Source organism: Bombus flavifrons, chromosome 9, assembly GCF_040668555.2.
Source record: "Bombus flavifrons isolate JBK064 chromosome 9, iyBomFlav1_principal, whole genome shotgun sequence".
NCBI lineage: Eukaryota > Metazoa > Arthropoda > Insecta > Hymenoptera > Apidae > Bombus > Bombus flavifrons.
Window position 1 is genome coordinate 4,393,018 of NC_138450.1, and position 26,697 is coordinate 4,419,714.

Consider the following 26,697-nt stretch of genomic DNA (forward strand, 5'->3'; position numbering starts at 1 on the left):
CCGAAAGCGTCTTCTACACGATCTATGACGCACGTTCCGAGACTTGAACTTCTATTATCTTGTCATGATTAAATATGTGCTAAATATTTCTAGTAGTATTTACAAATATGAAATTGTCATATTACGCTATTCTGTAGTATATTAATCAATATCCGAAATATGGGCGATAGTTGTCATGGAAAAATTTGTGGAAATAAATATTTAAAAAGGTTAGTAGCAATATGAACTTCAAGCGATGAGCGTTTACTATATTTACGTTATTAAATTCCTAGAATCTTTACTGTAACAAATATGCAAAATAAGTATATCCTTTTTTAAAACAGAGGTATGAAATACTTTTTAAGCTTGATATAAGCTTATTCTCTTATTCTATTGCTTCTTAAATAGACAACTAAATTCGTAATGTTATACCTATGCCTCTAGCGTGCAAGATAATCAAGACTTTTTCTTATTTTGACGAACACTGTACACTTTTAAACTTCGTGATCTTACCTGGTCGAATTCGTCTCTCTTTTAATTCTCTTTTAACATATTTGGATAACGGAAAACAGCACGCAACCAAGCGATAATGTATAAAACGTAAAGTTACTAAGGAGAAAAAAAAATGAAACACTGTCATTCTTGTTTTGTTCTCATAAAAATACTTTACCAAATAGCTGTTATCATTTCGATGTGAAGTTTTATGCGGAGGACAAAGTTCGACGAAAGTTCTTTTATTATCGACAGACAACGTTGCACGAGCGCGCGAGCACTCGCGGAAAAGTCGAAGTTTATGGTTGGAGGTAACGGGCCCCGGTGTACAGATTGTCGAATCGAGAAAGGACAACAGGGGGCAGCATGCTAATTTATAGCACCCTGGCGCTCCATTACGAATATTTATCCGCGGTGAGTTTAATCTAAACTTGGAGAGTCCTCCTCGCCTTGCCCCGCCGTCACCTTCCTCGTGCCACCCCCTTTTCGAGGGTGTCAGTCATCTTTCTCCATCCACCAGACTACGTCTACTTTCTCCTCCTTCAAGGAGAAATCCTCGCCACCTTAACGACGTATTGTCTCTGCGACTTATCAAAACAATTCGTTCAACTACTATTTCATGGCCTCTGTTGCGAGAACGTTGTTTCATCTGTCACTGATTAAACTAGCTTAGGGTAAGATTCGTTCTTTGCGTCGTCGTCACAAGATTCGATTGGCAGTATTTTTCTCTCTTTTTTTTTTATTCTAGATCATTAGTTGAATAGACAATCTTCGATTATATTTTGTAACTAATTACATTTGAATAAGAAAAGCGTTTGCGTTGCCTCAAATTTTGAACAATTATACTATTATTTTGTTTTGTAGGCGTATGAAGCGTTCTGTATGGTGTTTTCCTTTATGATGGCCTCCTGAAGTATTAACCGGTTTAATTTAATGGGAATCATATCGTTTTAATGTGTTTGTCTTTCAATCATTATTTTGTGCAGAATATTTCAAAACTTACCTAACGTACCTAATTATGGGAACTGCGTGAGAATAATTTTAACTAATTAAATAAATCATAGAATTTATCCGAAAGAATTTACACGCGTTTAAAGTTGAGCTTAAGAATTAACGCAAATTTATAAAGGACATTTTGATATCGATATTCCGTAAGCAAGCGCGTAATATTCCTGGAACAAGATAATCTTCGGAAGAGAGAGGCGCACGTTAATTTCGGGGCGGAGGGCGTCCCTGTTATCTCCTTATTCCTTGCCACCCCATTTTTCCGAAACTCCTTTGCATATTAACAATATTGCTCTTCGAAGCGATGGAGCGGTTTTAGGATAAAAAATTATGAGGACAGACGGGCCCCTCGAGCTTCCTTTCTTTCCGTTTCTTCGGCCTGCGCCTGTATTTTTCTTCATCTTCTTCGACTCGCCATTCACTATCCCCCTCTCGCTTTTTCTTTCGATCTTCTCGGTCTTTTTTACGATACTGCCAATTACACGCCTGTTTGAATTCACTATCCGACCGAGGCGAACACCCTGATATAAATTTTTATCGCTCGCTGCGGGGTTCTGCTCGCTGCACTTCCTGTTCTTGCTTTACGACACTCTTTCACTCCACAGTCGCCGTTCATAACTCTTATTCCCGTTCGCTGTGAGTATCCACGAAATACAAAACATATGTAATCGTATAAAGCTTCTTGGAGTTGCCTACTTAAAGTTGGAAAACGAATTCCTGATTGAGGTCTAATCAGACCACGCAAATTGAGCTGCTATATATTCCTTGTATTATTAACTGTTGTTTCCATTTTACTATGATTTTATTGTTTCCATTTTTTCTATTGATATCCTAATTGAAGCGAAGTTTAGATTAAAAACGTCTTCAATCTAAACTCAATATGATTGGATCTTAGTTTAATGAATTGAAATTCTACTATACTTTAACCATTCTATGGATCGAATACCAATTTGACTCTTTAAAACCTTTCTAATTAACATTTTCGAATACTCTACGCATTAATCCGTGAAAAATTCCAAACAAAAAATTCTATTGACCGAAAGTACGATGATTATAAGGAAACTACTCTATTTACGCAGTCGATTGTTAAAAAAATTCCAGTAACATCAAAGAAACGAGCGTTTCCAGGAAAAACTGTTCAGTCGTCTACCGATTTTTCATCCATCGCGAGCGTTAGTCTCTTTAATGCAGCGGGAACCCCTCGAATATGAACAATAAATGTGACAAAGTACTCGCGGAAGGTTTTCGAGGGTGATATTACTCTGTAATAGATATTACGTGTCTACCTGCTCGCATATTAGGTTTTAATATAGAAGATACGAGCGGCGGCGCCGAATACTTTTTCCTTTGTGAAAAATTCACGTCGGCTGCAACTTTTAATAGTAATACTGTCGGTAGACACTTCGTCGAGCGTGCTGGATGTGCAAAAACGTGGAACGGGAACTGTCGAATGTGGTAAAGCTAACGCGATGCCTCCGATGGAACGTTAATATACGTGGTCGTAAGATTTGCCAACTTCAAACCGAGAACAATTTGTAAATATTAAAGAGAAAGTAAAGAAACAGATTAATGAAAATATTAATTTGAGCAAAGTACGTTATATTATAAGTTACGTTAATCTAAGTATATTATACAATGGAGAACGAAATAGCTTTCCATATAAAAATGAATTAAAATCACATATTACAACTTTTGTATGTTTATTCTTCGATAGTACACGAATATCATTTTTATACAAGAGATATATTAGGTTGCCCCAAACGTTTTTATATTCCAATAGACGTTTTTCCAATGTTTTGTATTCCAATAGAACAAAATGGATCATACATAATTCAACAAAATAATGTAAAACAAAAAATGTGTATTTATTATTTCCTTATAAAACGAAAGAAACTTTTGCGAAAATTTTATACCTACTATATTTCTCTCAAAAAACGTTTGTCAATTTTATAGAAACTACAAGATATTCAATACGAACATATCTTTCACAGAGACCACAAAAGTATTTAAATAATAATTATTATATATAATTATTAATTTTATTATTAATAAATATTATTATATATATTATATATAATTAAGTATTTAAATAATTACCAATTACACTAACAACAACATTCAGTAAGACTGTCTTCAAAACTTAATAGACGTCTAAGATTACTATTCAACTTATACACTAATTATACTATAATTTTTTACTAAACATACGTCTTCAGTAAATGACTTATAATTTCTATACAGATTTCCGAATTGGTTTAAAATTGCATCAATATAAAACCACCACATAGCCGTTTCTCATTACGGTGCTAGTGGAATTCTAAAATGTTTCATATAACACACACAATACGAAGGCAAAAGTTTTCTATAGTGTTGAAATACGTTCGTTAGCCAATCTACGTACAATAATATTTATCCACTTCCTACGTATCCTTATACGGACTAAAACCTGATACTCCATTCTCTTTAAAGGAGAATTTCTAATGTGTCATTTTATCGATTGTGCATATTTCTAAAATTTCCATCGAGATTTACGCTTGGGGTAAAAAAATCCACATGGAGATCCCGATGTAGCCCGGAATCGAAGCGCGAGCGGAGCAAAAGGGCGGTCGCCTGTGGCCTGGAACTTCAGTCGGTGTTTTTATTTACACCGCATTATTTACTTACCGTGCATCCTATGAACGAACGGCAGTATAAAGCGGTTGGAGGAGACTCGGGTATAAGCACACAAGCTGGTTCATTAGAGACATTTGAGCTCCTCGCGAGGATGGCAGCCTGAAACGGGTAGACGGGGTGGTTCAGGATGCAAGAGAGAACCGGGTGGCAACCGTGGGCTGGGTTTCAGGGGTCTCGCTGGGGTGGTTGGGTGGAAACAGACAAAATCAACAACGAGTAACGAGAACTCCGCGATATTAATCCACTCGTCGAGTTTTCAAACTTCCTACAAAGGCACCGCACCCCATATCCACCCACCCTCCATTCACCACCCCTCCACTAGCCTGCCAGCTTCACCTTTCTCTTGTAGTCTGCATGTTTGCGAACGAGACCATAATCAATATTTTATCGTTGCTTTGCGACAGATGCATCTCATTTAGGAGAAATTATTAGATATTTCTGTTAGCGATACTTTTCCGCGTACAGTCCTGTTTGCAAGCAATAGGACATCTGCTCTCTTACAGAACGTGATGATTCTTCCAGATTGATGTATTGTAATTTAACAGAAAGAATAGTTTGTTTGGATGTAGTCGACATATTTTACACTTCGAAATTGCTTCGATCCTTAATATGGTCACTGTAGATTTCTTTCGATATCACAAAAAAGAAATAAAATAAGATTCACGAGACCAGGAAGTACGATTGAAAAGATCGATCAATCAGAGGTTAATCAGTATCGTGTTAAACGAAGCTGTTTAAAACGTAGGTGAATAGTAGAGTTGTTTCGTGTCAATGACTTACACCACGATTAGTCATCGCAGTCAATTGACCCCAGATGATCGTATCGGATATTCTTGCACGGTCTCAGTGTCAATTATGGCACGCGCCAACGATTCATGCTGTTCGTGATCGGCTCGCGAACAGTCAGACCCGGTTACGTCATCATCGAATGGGCTTCAATCATTGAGAACGGCCGACTGATCATAAAGCGTTTTATTTTTAGTCGGTGTATTATTGGCAAGGATGTCACCGCGTGGACGCGAACAGTCGAATCGAAATTGGTGATAAATGAGGAACAGATGATGAACACCAGATGATAAATTAGGAACAACGTGCTGCTTATATTAGTGAGCATCTACCAAGCTATTTACTTTTTAAATATTTATTTACATCATCTAAACTGCGCTCGCATTATTATTAACGATGGTCAGTACAGAAACATTTGTGTCTGTTTAATTTTAGTTACACACAATTTTAATTAAAAAATATTACATAATTAGTGTATTAAAAACAGTGGCAACCCCTTCCACGTTAAAATTTTATTTTAAAAGAGTACAGTAAATATTAAAATTGCTAAAAATTACTAAAAATTATACAGTCGATTTTTATTATTAATGCGGCTTTGTCTTCGGAATATCAGAGTATACCGCATGGAACGCTATTGCAAAAGTGCATACTTTTGTTCGCTTATAGCCGATCCAAGATTAATACAGAAATAAAGCTATTTCTCGTTAAGCATTCTTCGGAAATAATCGATAAACGAGAGTGTAGAAACGGAAATCACGTTCCGCTGGTGGAAAAAAGCGAGGAAACTTTACGGCATCTTTCGCCGGGATTTGCGGAGAACGGCGGCCGGAGAAAATGGAAGGAACGCCGAATCGAATGCATTAAGATAATTAATTATAAAATTCACGAGAAAGGCGAGATGAAAACGGAGCGGAGCCGCAGCTTACAAAAATATGAAGGCAAATCGAATAAAGTCCCCGTCTACGTTTATTCTCTCTCCTCCGTTTACTCAGCCGACCGAAGACGTACATCGGAATTAAAATGTAGATTCAGCAAAATATTTTCGCGGCTGAGTAACCGTTGAAGTATGTTTCTTACGAATTATCATTGTTTTTTTTACATAAAGTAAAATTGCCAGAATCTAAAAATTCACCGACCCTTCGTTTGTGCAATTTCTATCTGTGTGTTATTTCAGATTTTTTTGACGTTATCAAAGTGCGCAAGCTAGAAAAAGGTAATTAGGAAATAGTCTCTCGTAAATATTATAAAATTATAAATTAAAATGTTACAAAATTGTTCCTACGGAAGAAGAGAACTCAGTTTAGATGTATCGTCACTCTTCGAACTCTCAAACCATTCTGTTTTTCCAATGTTCGTATTGTCGTAATTATCTAAATACGTCAACTTGAATAGGCTCGGTTATTATATTCAAGCAATTAGAAATTCGAATTCAACTGTTTCTATTAATTAATCACATATTAAAGTACGTTAAGAAATATATCTATCTCGTCTTATTCTTTTTAAAGTGTGAGCGTGGTTGCGACACAAAGATGACCTCTTTAATTATTTACGAAAGGATTCCAGCCGTTTCACGATTCTTTCATTTAGGAGCGTGAATCAGAGTCAAGAATAGCTATGATCGTGATATTACCAATTGTATCGGTGGATCGTCATTTAATTCGGAGCGCATAGCGGACAACTTGTTCGTACTAATAACTTTACATTCTACAGCTGTCGCTGAACTTAATTAATCCATCCGCTTGAAGCGTGATCGCGGCAATTTTAATTGGTTACTCCTATATCGTACGACGTTACGACAGAGAATTGAAATTACCAAGGGTTATTCTTCTCGATTTGCAGATTTCTAATACCTTTAGGATTCCGTGTTTATAACAATTTTTTCATTGACACAACTGATCAATGTTTCCAAGAATTTTTCTTCTCGATATCTGAACCTTAGTCATTTGGTATTTCGTTTCTATTCTACTGTTTCACAGATTAATCATTTTTGTTAATATTAGTAGTATATTTGTTTTATTATGCACATTATAGAATTTTTATACGAAGTAATTAATCTAATTAAAAACGTATTTTCCTATACTATTCTTCCATTCTCAGGTTAATTATCTATATCAGCTGATTTTTTTGTTTTAACTATCTACGTACTTTTATAAAATATATTTTCTACTTCAATTATTTCATATCAATGCTTTCAATGGACTTTTCGCGGCCACACAAAATCAGAACCTCCATCCTCAGTTGCCAGATTCCTCAAAGCTAGATCGTTGGTGAATTTCTTCTCGTCTGGCAAAGGGTTAATGCGTCCGATTGTGCCCTAAAAGGAAATCTTGAAATGCAATATTCTACAATATTCGCTGACGAGGGAACGATGGTATCTGAGAAAGAAAGGAAAGGAGAAAGCGAGAGGAAGAAAGAGAGAGAGAAAGTCAGACTTTTACCACGACTCAATATTGGTACTCCGACATCGTCTTCCTATCTTCCATTTTCAGTCGATCTTCGTCCGTTCTTCGTCTTGGACCCGTCTATTTCTTCCACTCAACGGGAGGAAGTTACTTGACAACTGTTATTTGCATTTCTATCCTATTGAAGAAAATATCTAATAAAGTTGGTGGAGAAACGCCGCCTCGAAGAAGAATACCGGTCCCACCCATCGCAACTTCGTCTTCAGCCACCCGTCAGAATTCATACTTTCAAGTCATATTCCACGAGTCGAACTGTGCTCCATGAAAGTTCGAATATCTCGATGGACGGCTGTTAGCTTAGGGCATGATTGTAGTTGCAGCTTCTTCGAAGCGTTTCGCTCTATGATCGCAACGTTGGTAATTATTTAGCGAGCAGCTATGCTATCGGTCTAAATTTCGGCAAATTACAATTTTGCAAAAACCAAAGTTGTTATTTCATACGAAACACAGATAAATGAATACGAATGCACGGGGAACCGAGTAACGCTGTCCGATATTGATAAATTTATTTGGCTATCTCAGGCTTTGTAAAATATATAACTTGTATTAAGTACTTTTTTGTCAGACTAAAATAATTTAAAAAATAGCTAAGAAGCTGTTGAGTGATTTGAATTGTATTTGTATCCTATCTAAATGCATGTAACCAATGTTTCAGTATTAATCACACCTATTTTAACTGATACACTCTTGATTATCGTTCTTTCAGCATTCGGTCAATTTTGTTTAAATTTACACTTATTTAAGATTAGGTAACCGTTGGGAAAGTGCGCAACGAAAAAAATGATATACTTGACACTTGATTAAACATTGTTAACAAAGAAACGACGGAATTCATGAAACATACCTAACGTTCTCATAGTTTACAAATAAAGAGAAGAAAGGAAAAGAGCGGAGCGGCGAATAAAAAAACAGGTCGTTTCCTGTAAAAATTACAAAACGTGGACCAAACGGAATATCGATGGTCGCGTCGGGATGCATGAATTTAATATGACTTTTGATACACCCCCGGCGCGCGTTAACAGCCTCGAACGTGGCGAGTGATTCAGTGATTCGAATATCCGAAGGAAGCTCAGATGGGGTTGGTGTAAAAAGGTAAACGCGGCGATGATCGCGTCCGCATGAAATATGTATTTCAATATAGGTGGCGCCGATATATATTGTCGGTAGCCCGACAGGGCTGTGAAATTTTATGTCGCATTAAAGCCGCCAATATGTCTCCGGAGCGTGAGCATAAAAATTGTCGAACGTATTAACGCCCCGTTCTCAAACGATCCTCGCGCTCGCTCGCGTTCCGAGAACACGGATTTAATAAAGCTCCGTGAAGGAACGATTCGTCTTCCCGTACGCGACGATATTCAAAAGCTCTCCTCGATATATCGGCGATCATTAAAACCTGCATTAATGCCGCCAGATCGAATTGCTCCCCCTACCCTTTCTATAATGTTTTCTCCCTTCTATCGTTTATCGAGACGACGATGATTATAAATTCCTTAGGGACAGCCATAAATATATCGATATACCGGTATTAACGAATAGTTCGACGATATTACAGTTGCCGGATGGAAGGACTTGCAGTTGTATTTCTTTGCTTTCTTCATTTTTAAACTTAGTAAGCTTTAAATAAATTAGACAATCAGAAATATCGCTAAATAATTTCCCATTTTTTACGCTCTTTATTATATTTCTTTTAAGTCAATCTTTGTATATATGTACGCCTATTATTGTTTGAACTTTTTAAGATTACTATTAGCATTTGGTTGTTTCGCGACGAATATCTTCTTTTCCACAATTTTATTGTCTCTTGGTTTTGTCCATATTCCTATATTTAGCTTTCCATTATATTTGTTGTTTGATCTCAAAAGAGATTCACTCTGTAAATTATAACATACAAGAATGAGATTCAAATTTGGAACAGATCTCTCAAAGATTCTCCTTTATTTTTGCATAACTCCCTCAAATATCTTAAATAAAATAGCTGCTATATATTTCACTGTACACCGTCTAATTCTAACGTAATTCGGACTTGAGGACTTCGACTTTGAGGACTGTCTTCACCCCTAAATACGGATTTTTACCAACTAAAAATAATATACGTCAAATGTTACGTATATTCCTCTAGAAACAAACAGCATAAAATATTACGTAAATTTCAGTAAAATCAACATATACAGATTGGAAACATTTCTTCCTAAAAAGAAAAGAACAAAGATTGCCTGGTGTCTTAACATTGCGTTTTAATTAAAGCAATAAGAGCAAGATAACCAGAGAAGCAGGGGAGAATGAATAAGGGATTCGTTACTATTTATTTCTAATTACCTTCGATTCTGTAATCCACTGGCCGGAAACAAACCAGGGATCCGGGGTTCCTCGATCCTTCTTGCCAGGCCGACTCGTAATCGAATAATTAAGCCGTTGATTGGAGCTTTATTACCCAATCCGCGAAGTGAGCTTTTATTGGTCCTCTCGAGCCGACCGTTGAGTATTTAAAAAGGGTGATTGCCTCTCTCGATTCGAGGGAAATCACCTGCGAGATTGGACGGTGCATAATGTATTATCCGGCACATCCCAATTTCTCGGTGCTTCATCGAACCGTGGAATATTTGCGACTTCACCGGCGGATAACGCGTTACTATACCATGAATCGTGGCGATCAAACGTAACGACTTCACCGAACGTTCCTATGTTCCTGCAAATGCGCGCCGAGCCCGGCAAGCAAGCTTGCCAGGGAAATCATTTCAATTGCGCGAATAATTTAAACGCGATGATGTAATACGTATATACGAATTCGAAACATTATTGCATGGTACTGAATTGAATATTGAAGATCTACTCATTGAATATTATGCGTGATTTATGATGTAGATACTGTACGTTTTTAGAATCTTCTAAAACTTGAAAATTCAAATTAATAAAATTGCCAATTGGTCTCAAGATAATTCTTTCCTAGTTTACGAGATAGATGGAAAATAGTACAATAAATTTCCAATATATTATTTTCCCCCATTCATTAAAATATTATATCTTTGTATGGTATGATTCTTAAAATTGGCGAAATTAATATTCATTCAACTTTTGTATTCCTATATTTTAATTGATACGAGAAATATGAGGTTTTCGCGGTTTAGTACTGCAGAATTTTAAGAATCAAGGCATCCAAGTGTGAGAGCTGCTCTTCAGGAAGGCTTCTGACAAAGTTCGCTGCGCTTCTAGCAAAACATCGAAACACGCATTCTATAAAAACGCGGTTCGCATCAAATGTCTCGATTTTACAAATTTCCAATCAATATAATCAATATAAATCTGCTCCATACACATTTTAACACACACGAAACAACCTGTGCGGATATCATCTTCTTCTACCCTCTAGACATCTTTATCCAGATTGAAAGATTCTACAAACCCCTGTATCTACGCAGAACACGAGTTCCAGGAACGTTCGCTTCCATTTCAAAGCTCGTTCGACAAAAGCATCGCGCAAAAGGAAAAAAGAATCACGCAATTAATAGCAGATCGTTTCACCGCGTTCTTCTGGATGGTATCCGATGGATAGGAAACGGAAGAGGGAAGAAGATCAGGAACGCGTTTTCAATAATTGTGCGATTTACCGGAAGAGATCGTAGGAACAGCCGCCGCACCGCCACGAAGGGCTGCGTCGGTTTTGTATCGTGACAGAGGGTGGCCTCGATGGCGGCATTGATTTTGCAATGTAAAACATTTCAGCGCAGCCAGAAGGGTGGAGATCCGGACGGGCGATTTCTACGGCCGGGGACGAAAAGATATTGATGGTTACGGGGATTTGATGGCATATTGCTCGACTCTGGATCGCTCTGTGATGTCTTTGGTAACGCTTTCCGATGTCGGCGGCGCGGCTTGTCTGCCTTGTATTAAGAGCTGGGGTGGCCAAGACGATTTCAAAGTAATGCGTCACTGTCAAAAGCAGCGAGAGCCACGTCGATTTGCGCCCTCGCTTTCTCAATGCGCTCTTCGAATCGTTTCAAACGACGGACAATTGAATTGCACTGTATCGAACGATGTTCGGTGAAACGTGATATCGACGCGATGTACCGTGGCTCACGAAAGTATCCCTACTCTTGTAGAAAGTCCTGTCGATATATTAAGACTAGTCCTATGAACATATTACGTGTGTTACACGAAGTATTTTAATATTTCGTACTGTAATCCGACTATCGTGATCACGTTAGTTAAATTTGAAACGAGTCCGAAAATGTACAAAGAAGTTAAGAAACATTTATTACAAGTATACAGATTGCAAGAATCAGTAAAGTATTTGGGCGGTTAGTTATAAATTATTTTAGTAAGTCACGATATTTAGTGTGATCAGCTTCAGCGCTAATTGTACGTTTAATATTGTTACTGTGTGCTAATATTTTGTTATGTATGTGTTTGCAATAAATGCTTCTAACTTCTGTACATAGAATATCCATTTTATTACAGTGTTAATGAAATTTCAAAATTTTTTTAGGACACACACACACACACACAAGCGTATTTAAGATAAGTCTTCAAACACTTTTATGAGATAGCGTTTTGAATTTGAAATTTTCTTCGACGGTTTTTGCATAGAAAGTAAACAAAATTATTGAAAATTCATTCTTCCTATATTTCCATTTGAAACATTCGACGTACCTATTGAGATTATAAAAAACATTTATGTAGATCCTCTTTTAGATAAATTGAAGAAGCAAAGATAGAGGTTGTATATAGAACAATTGAGAGAAGAAGGTAAAATCGATCCGCGATATTTTCCATCGAATCGATTGAAGTTGATTCGATGTAGGCGGAGGAGGAAATGGCTTCGGGAATAAAAAGATGGACCGGAAGAACGACGATTCAAACGAATCGCTGGTCCGTGTCCGGTGGGTGACATTTCATTCTTGCACGACCAAGAGGGCATTGTCTTGCTTCCCTATCAGATTCCCTCCTTTCTCCGTCTTGACTCGTCCCCTCGAGACCGTACGATTACTTCCTTTTTGTTTTCATTTAATTACCGATGTCAAGGGGTTATAACCGTCCGTCCTCCCGGCTCCTCCTCGCGGTGTTCCGCTCACTTTTTCCCTTTCTTAACCTTTCCTCCATTATTCCTTTATTTATTCCAATTATCTGCACGACGTGAATTTGTCATTGCCTTTAATTTCTTGCTCCCATCCATCGCTCTGCCCTTCCACTAGACGGAAATGTTTTTTGAAATCGCATCGTATACCAATGAAAGTAAACGTGGGAGTGTTCGATCGAACCCCCTGTAACGAATTTGATTTTGTATTATTTTATGCCTTTATTACTGTACTACTGATATACTATATCTTTATCAATCGATCTATGCCAGATAGCATATCAATTAATGTTGTTAGATTTCTAATTAAAGTCTTTAATTTAAAGAAAAGATTAAAAATCTGCGATCGATTATCTTGATTATGATTAATTTAGAACGCAGATGTCAGTTTTGTAGCCTTCCAAAATAATCTGCCAATTTTTCTCTGTTTGTTCTCGATAGAAAAAATCTCCCTGTGTGTACATTTTCAATATACTTAAATGGAAATGTTCTTTTGTATCGGATGCTAGTCAGCCGTTGTCACGTCGACCATTATGTCACCCCGTTTCACCCATCTCATGTCTGTTCCATCATTTCCATCTTACCGCTGGATTTTTCTTGTGTCTTTTCATCGAGAATCGCGACAGCAGGCCTCCTTTGTCGAGGAGCAATGTAAACTGTGGAAACATCGAATATGCGGTCTGACAGTAAAAGATGTTAGTGCCGGAACCGAACCCCTCGTCGGAGAACCCTCGAATTCGAAGGCAGTTTCGCAATTTCGTAAATGGGCATTGTCAATATATCGAACAACATGGCGCATCAATTGTGCTCAGGGCAATTTGTGTCGCTGTCGGTGTACTATGAACGTTTGCGTTTATAAATATACATTTTCGTATATGTCTAGCGATATTAATGGCATTGAAAATGAAATTAATATATTCAGTCGCACAAGATAATAACAATATATATTTTTAATGAGCCATCTTTCTTTAGATATCATTTTGAATCAGCATTTTGAAAATAATATTCACAACACGGTCTACCAAGAAAGTTATAAAAAATAAATCCCGATCGATCGCAAATTACTTGGACAAATAAAATAACGTAAAATCGATATAGAAGATTGCGCCCATTTAAGATTGTTCCATTCATATTGTTATTTGTAATATGATAAAAAGTTCAGTCGTTCGAAATTCACATAGATCTTATTTTCGTGATATTCACTTTTCGGTAATTTTAACAGGACCTACTTTCCCACGACAGCGAAGAGCAAGGAGAGAAACAGAAACAGAGAGCTGATACTTTGAGCGCCTTTCAGTTGATTAAAAAACAAAAAGGAGGAAAGAAAAGAACAAAAATAAAAGTAGACTGCATGAAAGCGAACAGAGATTGTCAGATCACACGAACCAACGTGTCGAACCTTTGGAAACGCGTCGTCCCAAGGAAAAAAAAAGCCAGCGTGCACGAATGCAAATGGAATGGAGAAAGGGGTTGGTCCATCGCGAATAAAAGATAAAAAAGAAATGAAAACGAAAGCTTGCGTCGTCGGGTTTGGCGTCGTCTCACGTATGTGCGTTCAAAGTTTCCATTCCTACCCACTTCTTCGGTTTCTCTCACCCCCTGAAAGCTCAACAGCTTCGATATCAATATTCTAAAAACACCCTTTGTCATGTGCCATAGTTTAAAAAAGCATCACATTCGTAATGCGTGTTCACGTGGCTGCAGGACCGTTTGTAGTTTGCCAATCCAATCTTAACATCATCCAACAGGTACACAAGTATCAAGTAACTGTCTATAAAGTAGTTTCGATCTCTAGAAATGCCATTTCCTAAAATTCTGGTTAATACACCTGGACCGTAATCGCGCCTTTTCCTCAAACTGTTAATATAGTGACATTATGTGTAATTTGGCAAATTTCTGCGACTTTATTGTGAGAATATATATTTGAATGTACAATATATGCGAAGATACGGAGGAAAATTTTGCATTGGATTTGTACAAAGTCTTTTTGTTTCCTATCGACTATGGATATTGCAAAATGAAAATATGTCGTGTAATGAAAATTTCCAGACAAGAAGGAACGTGTCATTTTACACGGTGTTCTCGCTATCGTGAGTTACTTGCGAATTTCTCTCTTCAGTTTTCGCGTCTACCCTCCGATGTTACATCTTCGCCAACAAGGGGTGACGTTCGTGTAAACCGCGTGTACAGCCGTTCACCGACACCTGTTTAGTCCCTATGGACAATTGTATACATGCATACCGAAAGCTGTTGATTTACAGCTATAGACGTACTTCATATAAATTTGATGCATATACAAATCTTTTTTACGTCGATACTATAAGCTGCAAGAAGAACGTAGTTTACAATATTTTAAATAGAAAAATCGGGGAAGGAGATTTGATTATAGATTTCTAATAATATTTCACTACATACTGTATCGGTTTATGGGAGGGATAACTGTGTGGAGACATGAATATTCAGCAGATTATGTTGCGAAGATTCAATTCCAACGATCTTGACAAACTTTTAATATACTCCGAACACCTTGTACGAAAAGAATTCTATGAGATAAAAATAATAAACTTCGTGTATTTCAATCTTTTCGCGATAAGACAGAAACCTTTTTCTACGAAAAATGATATAGAAAATAAAATCTATCGCAACAACTAATTCCATATTATTTACATTATTTTATTTATTTATATGACACATTCAGAACACACGCAAACAAAGTTTTCTCTTTTTCCAGTACGAATAAAAACGTTCGCGAGTCCTTCAAACAAAATTTAGAGCTCCATCATCGATCGGGGTCTAATTATGAACATGCGCGATATCCATATACCGCCTTTGTTTCTGCGGATCTGTTTCGTCTGACGCGATATTAAAACGAATAACGAGCTCCGGACCGGCGCGGCGGCTCCGTTGGATACTATCTAGGAAAACGATACGAGGAAATTTTAACATTCGCCCCCGTACATACGACTCGCGCGATAGCGAGTGGAACATGTGTGAGGAGGTTTTTTTCCACCTTTTGGCCGGGAGAATAATTAAAGGCACAAAAGAGTACGCCTAGCGAATTACTCGGCCGCTGCACCGCCCAGCTACCACGATTGGACGGTTATTCTCATTCCGAGATTCTCCTTGAACGCGAGGTCCACGTCAGACGCGGAAACGTTCAAAGGGTTTTCGCGGAGCGGCAGGAAAAAACTAATTAACTTTTCGGAATAATTAAGATAAGACCGTTGGAGATTCGGCCGAAAGCTCGCCTCTCTGCCCGGCTGCTGCACCCCGTTTTCCTCTTTATTCTTCTCACGCGAGAATAGCCCGAATCGAGCAGGCAACGCAGCTACATCCACGAACGATGATCGGTCGATTAAAACGTTTGCATAAGAACGAACAACTCGTTTTAGTTCGATGAGATCGTGCTAAGACGAGAGATCCGAAAGAATCGTTTAACATTTCATTTAGATATTCTCCATGGCTGAACGTTTCTTCTCTTATGGAATTTCAACGATTCAAGGAGATATCTGCTGTGTTGAACGGACCGTATTAATCGTTTGAGCGGTGAATGTTTTTTGATAATACGATCGATGGAAGAGTTTGGAACGCTTTCTGTTCAGTAAAGCTTTTTGAAATTGAAAGTTTCGAAAGAAGAGGATATTTGCTTTATTTTAATGTAAAGGTAAAATATTTGGAAACCATTTTTCTTCAGTTCTACTAAATTAGGAAATCTTTATAGTATTATTCTCCTTTTTTCTTTTAATTTTATCTATAGAATTAAAACAAGGCATCGATTTATTATTCTGTTGAAATATTAATGGAAGAACAGTGCACGATATAAAATTACAAATATCAAAGATCAAGATACTATGATCGTTAACGTCAAAATACTTCAAGTCCCTATAACCATACCAATTTTTGAAACTATGTTGAAATATACTTTAGAAGTATGTTGTCAAGACTCTAAAGAGCGAAGAATATAACAATCGATATTTCGTGTAAAATATCTTAAACGCGGCTTAATGTCGTTCGTGTTAATGTTGAGATATTTCCAGATAAATCGACGTTCCGTTTTAGCTGCAGTGAAAAAGAGCAGCAAAGAGGAAGAAGTTCAGAAATAATATAACAGTTCCTACAGGGCGGAAATGGTATGATTAAAATATTGGATCTGCACGTAAAGGAAAGGGGCGGTGAAGTGTTCAAGTAAGAAAGTCTAGCGCGAATTTCAATAAAGGGTGCCATTACCGACTGGTAGGATTTGCCGACGAGCAATTAAAGATATTGCTATTGACCAACTCTCGATGAAGTTAAATTAAAGTGAAATCAAAGTTTCTCTGCCGGCAATGGTCGGCAAGGTTTTATTTTATAACTGTTGAATAAAAAGTCATGAAAAATCTATGAAACTTGTGAAACGCGATTCCACGATAATTTTAATCACTCTATTGATTTTTTATAACATGGCGACGATTCTTCTGTTCCCTGCGTCCACAGTTGAACGAAGAATATGTTTTATCGATTTGTATGAAGGCATAGAAAGCTTTAATCGTTTCTAAATTATTCAAAATGCTTCGATTAATAAATTGCCATTGGAATTCCCTGTTTTCTATTTTACAATAGAACCAAGCGTAGTTCTAGCTGATTCGGACGAAACAATTACTTGCAAATACAATATAATACAACGCTGAAGTTGACAGTTAATGTCATACGCACATCGACCTTGACTCTCTATACAAACTTTCACTCTGAAAACAGGAATTTTGAAGGCTCGACTCGACTCGAGAAGCTCTGATAGATAAAAATTCACGATGATTCTGTATCTCGTATTTCAAGAACGATATAAAAATTCTCAAAGTAAGTATGAAAATCAGTACTTAAATACTCAGATACTAACACCAAGATTAATGCGAGTCATGATAACTATTCATTTCCATGAAACTCCAATCTACGTCAAGTATGCTATCGTATTATCAGAAGAAAATAAAGGATCAATACACCTTGGAATGTAAAGAATCTTGCAACACGGTTTTACAGAAGACGACGACGTGTTGGGAGGTTGTAGTTCCGTGTCGGAGCCGCTAACGCTGAAGCTCGGCCCTCCGTTGATAATTAGCAAGCAAGCTGAACGTAGGACTGATAATTTTCAACAATGGTTCATTACCGTCGTTTAAATGTGCACGACAAGTGCATTCGAGTGGTTGAGCCTGGCGGCGCGGCCCGTACACCGTCGTCGGAAGTCTGGTAGCTGCCTATCTGGCTATTTCCATACATCTTTCATTGTGTTCTTTGTCGCGCCGAACTATAGATTCGCGGACTGACATTTTTATGGTGGAACAATGGGGGCGAGGCTAATGCTGACGACAAGGAGAAAAAGTGGAGGAAGTTTATGTGAGCGAGAAAGAGAGAATCTATTGCTGTTCGGATGGAAGGAAAGGTAGATGACAGTATAGATAAAGACAAAATGGAAAAACGATGAACGAAGGAAAGAAAGAGAGAGAGAGAGAGAGATTGGATGGTTCGGAGGAGAGGGGATGGAGGGAGAAAGAGAGAGAGGGAGAGCTGGTTCGACGTCAACCAGAGCATCGTTATCCGAGTAAATAGGCTGCCACTGTCGTCGACGGCCCCCGACGGCCTCCGAACACAATCCACGATTCGTATTGTTGTACTTTATTCCCCGAGTGGTCGAGGACCGCTACGAGGACGAAGTACGAATGTCTACAATCCTCTGCAACCGGTAACCTGCCTCAATCTCCGCGTCACCGACGACAGAACGAGAAACTACCTTAAATCCTCCGAGGAACCGGAATTGATAATTCCGCGGTTGAAAGCTTGCGACTCTCCTCGACGCTGCGAGTAAATCGCTGCCCCGGGATCCCTGCGTCCTGCCGCACGTTCTGCTTTTTCTTCGAATTTTGTCCTTATTTGCGGTTGGGGAATTGAAGATCCAATCAATGTTGGCAAGATAAGATACGCTGTCGGAAAATAATTAGTCCATTGGGCAAGGAATAATATTTGGGTCAATTATCGGAGTCGTTCAACTTCTTATTGTTATTTTATATGGACAATGTTTTTAACAATCGATAACAAGTACTATAAAAGCACTCATATTTGATTAGTTGTCTTCTTTTCAAATAATCTCGTTCTGAGACAGGTACAACGAAGTAGAATTAATTAAGTGAGAATAAAAATAATTTGGAAAAGTAAGTTATTGTGGTATTTCTACGAATTGCTCGTTGTGTACTCTACGATCGAATATTTGTACGAATCTTTGAAAACTCCAGCAGAAACAGTGATTCATACGTCTATAGCGAAACGAGTGAGGAAAGAAACGAAAATCGACGAAGCAACGTGGCGCTCTTTGCATTTCGTAAATAAATAATTAGAATCTCCCTTCAGCATCAGCGCTGCCTTTCTTTTTTTCGTTCTCCTTTTCCAATCTTCGTCTTCTTGGCTGGTGAATGGCAGTGATTGGCAGTTAATGACGACGCTTCACGGACTACCCTCTACACCTCTGATATCCAGCGTCCCCGTTGGGACAAGTGTCCCGAGTAATTTCTATCGAGTCACCCGTGATTTTATTCTCAAGCATCGCTTCACGAAAACACGGCCAATTTCGACCTCGTTGTCCTTCCAGAAATCAATCGAAAACGACAGTGTAAGATTGAACCATCACCGATGCTGATTGCTGATATTGTTAAGTGCTAACGCTATGCTATACGATACAAATGGGCTAATGTCTTATATTGCAAAGCAATAATTTTTTTTCCAGTAAATTTTTCAGATTTCTGTTTCGCATTTTTTCTTTCTGTTAGAAATGCAATATGATGCATTAATAATATAAATAAATTCAGAAATGTACGTGCTGCAAATATTCAAATGGATGACGAAATTAAAATATACTTAAATCAAGTAAAAATTACTGAAGTCAAGACTCTAATCTTTTTCCTGGAAAATGTGTAACACAAAAGTACGTTGTACCGTAAGTCTGTTATTCTTTCGTAAAAGACCCAAGGAGCTTCACGAATTACACTTTTAAAAAATGTACCCATTTCCTTAGCCGTGTATTATCTGCTATGTAAAACATGTAATGTTACACGACATTTCGTATCACGAGATTTTCAGCAGATCTTCTACGATATACAGAAACGCAAAGATAGTGCAGGCGTTCAAACGTCTAAAACTGCGTTGCTCCGAGTACTGGCTGGCACTGCCTGTTTCTATTTACTTGCTTTTACACAGAGATCCTCATTCAGATCAAATCTTTCCAAAGTCTATTCGCACATTCGTACCTAATCCATGTAATCTCGCCGTGACATTTCTTTTGACAGTCCGATTAAAAAATCTGATCTCAGAAATTAGAGGTTTGTGCTGTATCGAAGTACAATTGAATTCACGTAAGGGTAGCAACAGTGAAATGAGAACCGCTGCCACCCTTAATGGCGCTGCGGTGCATCGCTTATATTAGCAACGAACGTACATAGTTAGCTTTAATAACGAGTATTATTGATTATAATATCGCATGATTGGTGCAATCACGTCACACTGCACGTATCAATGCGTGACATGCAACCGGCGTTTGAAGCAACCGATATGCGGAAACAGGGGTAGTAAAACTGCTCGTAACTCGACGACTCTATGCTCACGTAGAATTGACAATAATTGTTAATAGATAATAGAAATAATTGAATAGCGATTAATTTATGATTTCAATCTCACCGTTGATTGTGAAGATATTTTTTGCTATCTACTATCCACTTATACTATCTACCTTTCCTTTGTTTTTCGTGTGTGTCATTTTTCTCTGTTTGTTTAAACAAGAATGTATAAATCATTCACAAGTATAGGAGAGGTAAAAATAAAATAATGGGGCCGTTTGAAAATTTGGAAGATATTTTTTCGTATTTTCGGTATCGAAGGAAATAGAAGCAGTTAAAGAAGAGGAGGATAAAAGAAACAGAAGAGTATGGAAGCGAGAAAGCTAGAAAGCGAATGTGACGCCTTCGCAATCGTCGTCCACTCGAAAGATAGACGGGCTTCCAATAGCTTTCATGCAGCCACTAATGGTCGCCTGTGAGCTGATAGGTTGGCAAGAGACACAGAAAGACTGGGAATATGGATCAAAAGACGGGGGCAAAGAGAAAAAGAGATAGGAATAATAAAGAAGGATAGATGTACGCACGAGATACAAAGGGATTTCTCTTTCTCTCGTCTCTTCTTTCTATCAGCTGCCTCGAAGAGATCAGAGCAGACAGAAGGATAATGCTATAAGTCTTTGTTGCACGAACATCTCTTTGTATACGTGACCGTATTGTGCAGCTGGTGTCCCAATCTCGTGAAAGGAATCAAAGTGTGTGCGAGGAAGAAGGCAATTGGCTTGCTATATCATAAAACGCTACCTCAAAATCGCTGCATTATGCGATATTTTATTTTTGATCGCATATTATAAAAAAAAAATTACACGTATCTGATGTGTACTTTGTTAAACCTTCGCGGTTTGTAATTACTTTTAAAGCTCACTTCAACAAGACCGAATTACATCGAAAGTAGAAAATAAAGTGGAAAACGCAGGAAGAGTAAAATAGAATGTAAGAGAGCAAAAATGTAAAATGTATATAGGAAATCGTAATTTAATTAGTATAAAATAGAATCACGAATAAACCATGATAATGAACTTTTTTGCTATATTGTGATATAAAAAATTGTAAAATATCATAGGTATAATATATGCATAATTGTACTAATGATAAATACTGGAAGAAACCTGTAGCATACGCTTCAATTAGTATTAAGTTTCACTTCATAATGTTGCATATTAAAAACATCTCACGTATGTTTCTAACAACATACACTACCATTTAAAAGTTTACGAATATATCTACGTTATTCTATACTTGTAAGAAAAATTTTGTCTCTCACTGCATTCTACATGCTTAAACATTTCTTTACATTCGTCACATATGCAACAAAACTTTATTCCGATTATCATCTATACAGTGATGATTAATGAAAGTGAGAAGATGATCGCAAATTTTTTTAGTAGCATATATTGACAAAATAATTTGAATGACGTCGTACGTGATTATTTATCACTTCGCTGAATTACTTATTGGACTGTCACACATAGAAAGAAGAGAGCATCGATGATAGAATGTTAGCAGATAGGGACAGAAAGCAAGGGAGCGTCTTCCGTGGGGTGCAAGAAGTACGTGACAATAGCCAAAGATATTCGATGGCGAAAAAGTATAAGCTTAATCCTGCTGCGACAGCGATAGAAATATGGAACCATATTGTCTCCATATATCATTCAAGGTTTCTTCGACGTGTCCTCCAACCATACTCTGCTACTTCCTTCGGAGTGTGTCAGACTTAGTCGAGGATATAAGTGGATAATACCTTCTATTATTGCGGGGAAAAAGTATCTCCGCGAGGAAAGCTCCGAATGCATCTCACCGGGAAAACATCGGTGACTTTCTTCCATGGATCATTAAACTCCTGAGGGTTCATCTTTTCTATTTCTTAGCGAGAAATCATTAAATTTTACACTTCCAGTGAAACATAGAAACATCATTTACGTTTCACGACAATCGATGGACATAGAATTATAGCGCAGAAACGATGTTAACCAGTCACTTAGCTTGGATATCAATCAGAAATTCTTTTTAGAATTCTAGAAGTTACAAGTTTCAATCGATCTCGTGTCTCACGAAGCGTAGTAAATACAAATTATTAGATGATAGAGAAAGGAATCTCTGAGTTCATAAATCATTCTCTACAAACTATCAATACCAGGAATCGATTACAGGTGCCATTTTTCTCACCGAACAATTTTCCTCAATTAGACAAATTTCCTAGGGCAAAAACATTTCCCGAAACTTTTTCTTTCCTCGCAATACGAGCGAAAAATCGGAAGGGTTCTGTAACGACAATTCAAAGTGTATTGGATCGCGAATTTCGGTGCATCGAAGAGAGTAAATTAGACTCGCGACTGTGGTTGCGCGTAGCAGCGATAACGCGCGCCAGTTTGTCGCAACAAACGTGCGCAGAGAGGTTGGAAAGCGCGCGGTTCTCGCTCTCATTGACCGAATCTTAATTATTTGCAATTTTACGGACGGAGAATATAATTATAATACGAGCAAAGCTTCGCGTCGCCTAAGGGTTGCAGGATTTGCACCGTAGTTACCTGCCACCCCCTCCGCCCTCAACCGACCCTGACTCGTTTGCTGTCCCCTTTCCCCTACCCCGTTTGCCAGCCAACCCCCAACCCCCTTCCTGGCCCCTTGCTCCGTGCTCTCTAGCTTGCACTCAAACGTTCTCTCTTTTCTCCGTCCCTCTTTCTCCTGCATCGTCAACGACCCTCCTCAGGACCGGCGGCGTACTTGCCACAAGCATTTCATCAGAAGCGCCGTGTAGTTCCACAGACCACTTAACTCATAAATGAGGGATTATTTCATCGTGTAATCGCGTATGGGCCAAAAAGCATTACAATTAACGCTAACCAACTCCGCGGCGACGCCGTCTACCCGCGGCGGCACCGCGACGTCAAATGGAAATGTGCCGCGGGGTTAACGTCAACGGAGACCAAGGCTCTCTCTCTCTGTCTCTCTTTCCTCTCTTTCTCTACGAGAGTTGCCTCTTCGCAGCACGCCGAGAATCGAGATGTTCAAATGGATTCGTCGTTACGCGGAATTACACGCCAGTAAATCAATCGTAATGGTCCGCGACGAGACCACGAGAGAAGGTTCGGACAACGATTACTTTTGGAACTTGCGTGATTTCTTGTTGCGAGATCGCGAATATTCGTGGATATCTTGCGCGTTTCTTTTTACAAGCAGGGTGAAGGAACTTTGGCTAATACGAAGTATAAAAGTACAGTTGAATGGTATGTGACAGAAAGTTTACATAGTTTACATAGTAATTAATTAGATCCAAACAGATCTCTTATCGTTTAATAATACTTCGATACTATGAAAGTGAAATGTGTATAGAACCTGATAACAGAATGTTTTATTAGAAAGCAAGGGTATGTGGCAATATTTTTCGCAGCTATAAAAGCATGGAAAATACAAGATTTTTAATGAAATACTCAAAAGCATCTTTCTTTCACCAGTCAAAATTTCCACCATCGACCATATGCATTACATGTATGAAATATTCCCTCGTTCAGATCAACAACCAGAAGCTAGGCGAAACGAAATCCGTTCAATCTTCCTCCAGGATATTGGAATCTATATCGTACACGCTCACAGCTACTACTACACACACTCAGGTATAGACAGGTATCCAGAAAGAACAGTCAAGTATACGCGAATCGACTAAAGGGTGTATGATTGATCGCACCATGGCATGCCAGATAATGCAATTTTATTTCATTTGATTCCGTGGAGGTAATTGCTATTTTGGCGGGTCTGCCGCGCCGAACAGCCAACGCGGAGTGATGTATTGGCTCGACTCGTTGCTTCTCGTCGTCTCTTTTTCCCTTCGCGCACTTACTTCCTTTCTCCGATTTCTATTTCTCCTCGTTGCTCGTTTCCCTTCCTATCTCTCGTCGATCCATTTGCCCGATGTATTAACTCGGAGTAGGATTATTGCACCGAGGGTGGCAAACGGCAGATCAATCAGGTAAAGGAACACGAAAGACAACGAAATCGTCCTTATCCTCGGAAAGATCCTGCAAGTTGATAAATCACGAGGTTCCTCGAGTTACGACACTCGATTCTAAGACTGGCTTAGATTATAGATAGGTACTTCGTTTCTTGGAACGTTTTGGGATGATAAGCAGAAGATAAGAAACGGTTTCGAAATTTAACGGTGTTTGTGCTTGAATATCATATCGAAGATTCTTGAAATAAAATTATTAATGGTAATATACCGGATCGAATTTCGTAACTCGTTATAATCTCGTATAATTCGAAAAATATTTGAAACATTAATAATAGGGCTTTCAAAGATAATCGTTCAGTTGAGTATTTAATAGTCGAATATCCGATTATTATACAATTTCTTGGGCAAGAAATAAATCAAAAAATTGTTCTTCGCATCTCGCGAAACATTCCATACATATGTATATCGTAATACCTAGTTTCAAACAAAGTTGGCGTTTGTATACGCCGATTTCTACGTGCCGTTGCAAAACACGCACAATCGCCCCATCGTAGATAGTAACTTATTATCAATGTTCCAACGAAAATTGCCAGGAACGCGCAAACATGTCTTAGGCTGTTTTTAGAAACAGCGAGAAAGGCGGAGAGAAAGAGAAACACGAGGGAGGCCTGTGTTTCAAGCAACGCGATAAGTTCGTACCGCCCCAGAGGAGTGGCATGATTATTACTATTGCTATTATTGTTGCGGTTACATCGACCACGATCACTCAAACTCGTTAAAACTTTCGGCATTAGTACCGACTTCAGCCTGCATTCCACCCTCCTTTCCGTGCACTTTCAGCAACCTCTACCGCCACCCCCAACTCCCGACAGACTCTATCGGCCACGCACGCCCCACATACACCTGATCAGCCGACGAATGGAAACTTGCTTCGCGATTTCTCGCGTTGAAAGACTTGTGCAACCGTATCTCGCGCTTTCGTAAATAGAAAAGATAACTGGCTCTCCCTCTGAAAGCGTTCGCCGTATCGTGCCCGACGTACTTATCGTTTCGCCGCCGTATACCGAGCTTCCACTATTTTGCTTTAACGATTTCCATTTTCCATTGCTCGAAGAAGGTGCTCGTGCCTCTAATCGATTACCGGCCCTTTGTGCGACTTTACAACACCTTTTAACAAACGAGACTGTATGTGATCTTACTGATATTTGTTAAGCGTGGCGATATGAATGGATATAAAAAACAAAATTATTAATTGAAGAACTGAATGTTGAGATACTTGGAAGTTTGGATTTTTCATATGTAAAATACATAGGATTGTTTCACGTAATCGTTGTCCTGAGGTTATAAGCGTGTGTTTCGAGTTTACAAAAAAAACGTGGACAAAAGATTCAACATTGGAAGTCATCTTTTATCAATATTATCATCTCTGACGCAAGATCTGATAGAAGCGACGACTAAGATACAAAATTTGCAAAAGAAATCCAAATAAAGACCAATCTATCATATAATACACCTTGGACGAAATGATTTTTAAACGCGCATTGTAATTTTAGAAAATTTCTATGAAAAATTATTACTCTACGTAATCCTACGATTACCCAACGAGTTGTAGAAACTTTTAAAGTTAACTCACGTTCTTCGAAAGATGTTAACTGAACCAATCGCACCGGGAGTATTTCAAAAATAAAAATGGCCTGACAGCTCGATCGCAAGCCGTATATTCGCTTAGGAGCCGGCTCGCCTCGTAATTCCAGGTTTCGGCCAGATATATTGAACGTACATCCAATTCTTTGGCCGTTGTTCTCAGAGGACGGTGCTCGTAAACAGCCGAGCCTCGGCGGAACCATGAAGTATGAGGCTGGCGTGCGAACGTTAGAAAGTATCTAGGAATACGAAATTAATCGCCTGTTTCTCGTCTACGCTCGTGTGCTCGTGTATCTCTAACACAAATACGCGTACCTGTATAAGCACACAGATGTACGGAAAGAACGGTTTGCCCGCAAAGAGCCGTAGGGCGTTACGTGGAGTGGAAGCCGCGAGCTCATAGGAAGAAATGGCGATATAAAAATAGATATGAGCCGATGGTGGTTGGTGGGTAGGTGGTGGAAAGAAGTGAGACGAAGGTTCGTGCAAAAAGACACGAGTAACAGGGTGGAAAGGAGAGGAGAAGAGAAGGGAACACACCGGGGAATGTATGGAGATTTGGAGTCATGCGATTCAACTATAAAACTCGGCGAGTTTTGCAGCTGGCGAGGCGTCGTACCCACCACCCTCTACGCGCCCCTTCACCCCCTTTCGCCGTACCGCTCACCCCTTTCCTTTTCACCGTTCCACAGTTATTTACGGTTTGATTCGCCTTATCTTCTGTACCACCTCCCCCTGCCACCCCCTGCCGTTCCATTCTCTCGTTCCTCTCCTCGACTTTTATACGCCTCGAAATACCCGAAGGAAGATAGCCGGAACGTTGCTCGGGACACTGCACGCGTCTTTCCACTGACCTATTAATTGCCGGCAATTCTGGATTTTATTGCGAAACACACAAATTATAAAAATGCGTGACTGTTAAAGATAGAAGAAAAACTTTCTCCAACTTTCGACTCGTCGTGCATATGACATCTGCACAAATGAAGTTAATTACGTTATCAATTT

The 26,697-nt window shown here is 38.7% G+C and overlaps 1 protein-coding gene and 1 long non-coding RNA gene across 9 annotated transcripts in view; both read right to left on the bottom strand.

Moving 5' to 3' along the window:
• The window catches only part of LOC138183632 (uncharacterized), a 249,741-nt gene that overhangs the window by 36,981 nt on the left and 186,063 nt on the right, over positions 1-26,697 (bottom strand). The window contains exon 5 of one of the 8 annotated variants that reach the window (XR_011174107.1): positions 17,466-18,419. The exons of the other annotated variants lie outside the window; for them this stretch is intronic. The gene's annotated coding sequence lies outside the window, so the exon portion shown is untranslated. Of the gene's footprint in view, positions 1-17,465; positions 18,420-26,697 lie in introns of those variants that run through there. 8 annotated transcript variants of the gene reach the window in all.
• LOC138183102 (uncharacterized) lies at positions 6,920-10,215 on the bottom strand. Its single transcript, XR_011173984.1, has 3 exons — positions 9,714-10,215; positions 7,374-7,515; positions 6,920-7,249 (listed from the first exon to the last, which is right to left on the bottom strand). It is a non-coding gene; the product is annotated as an uncharacterized LOC138183102 (long non-coding RNA).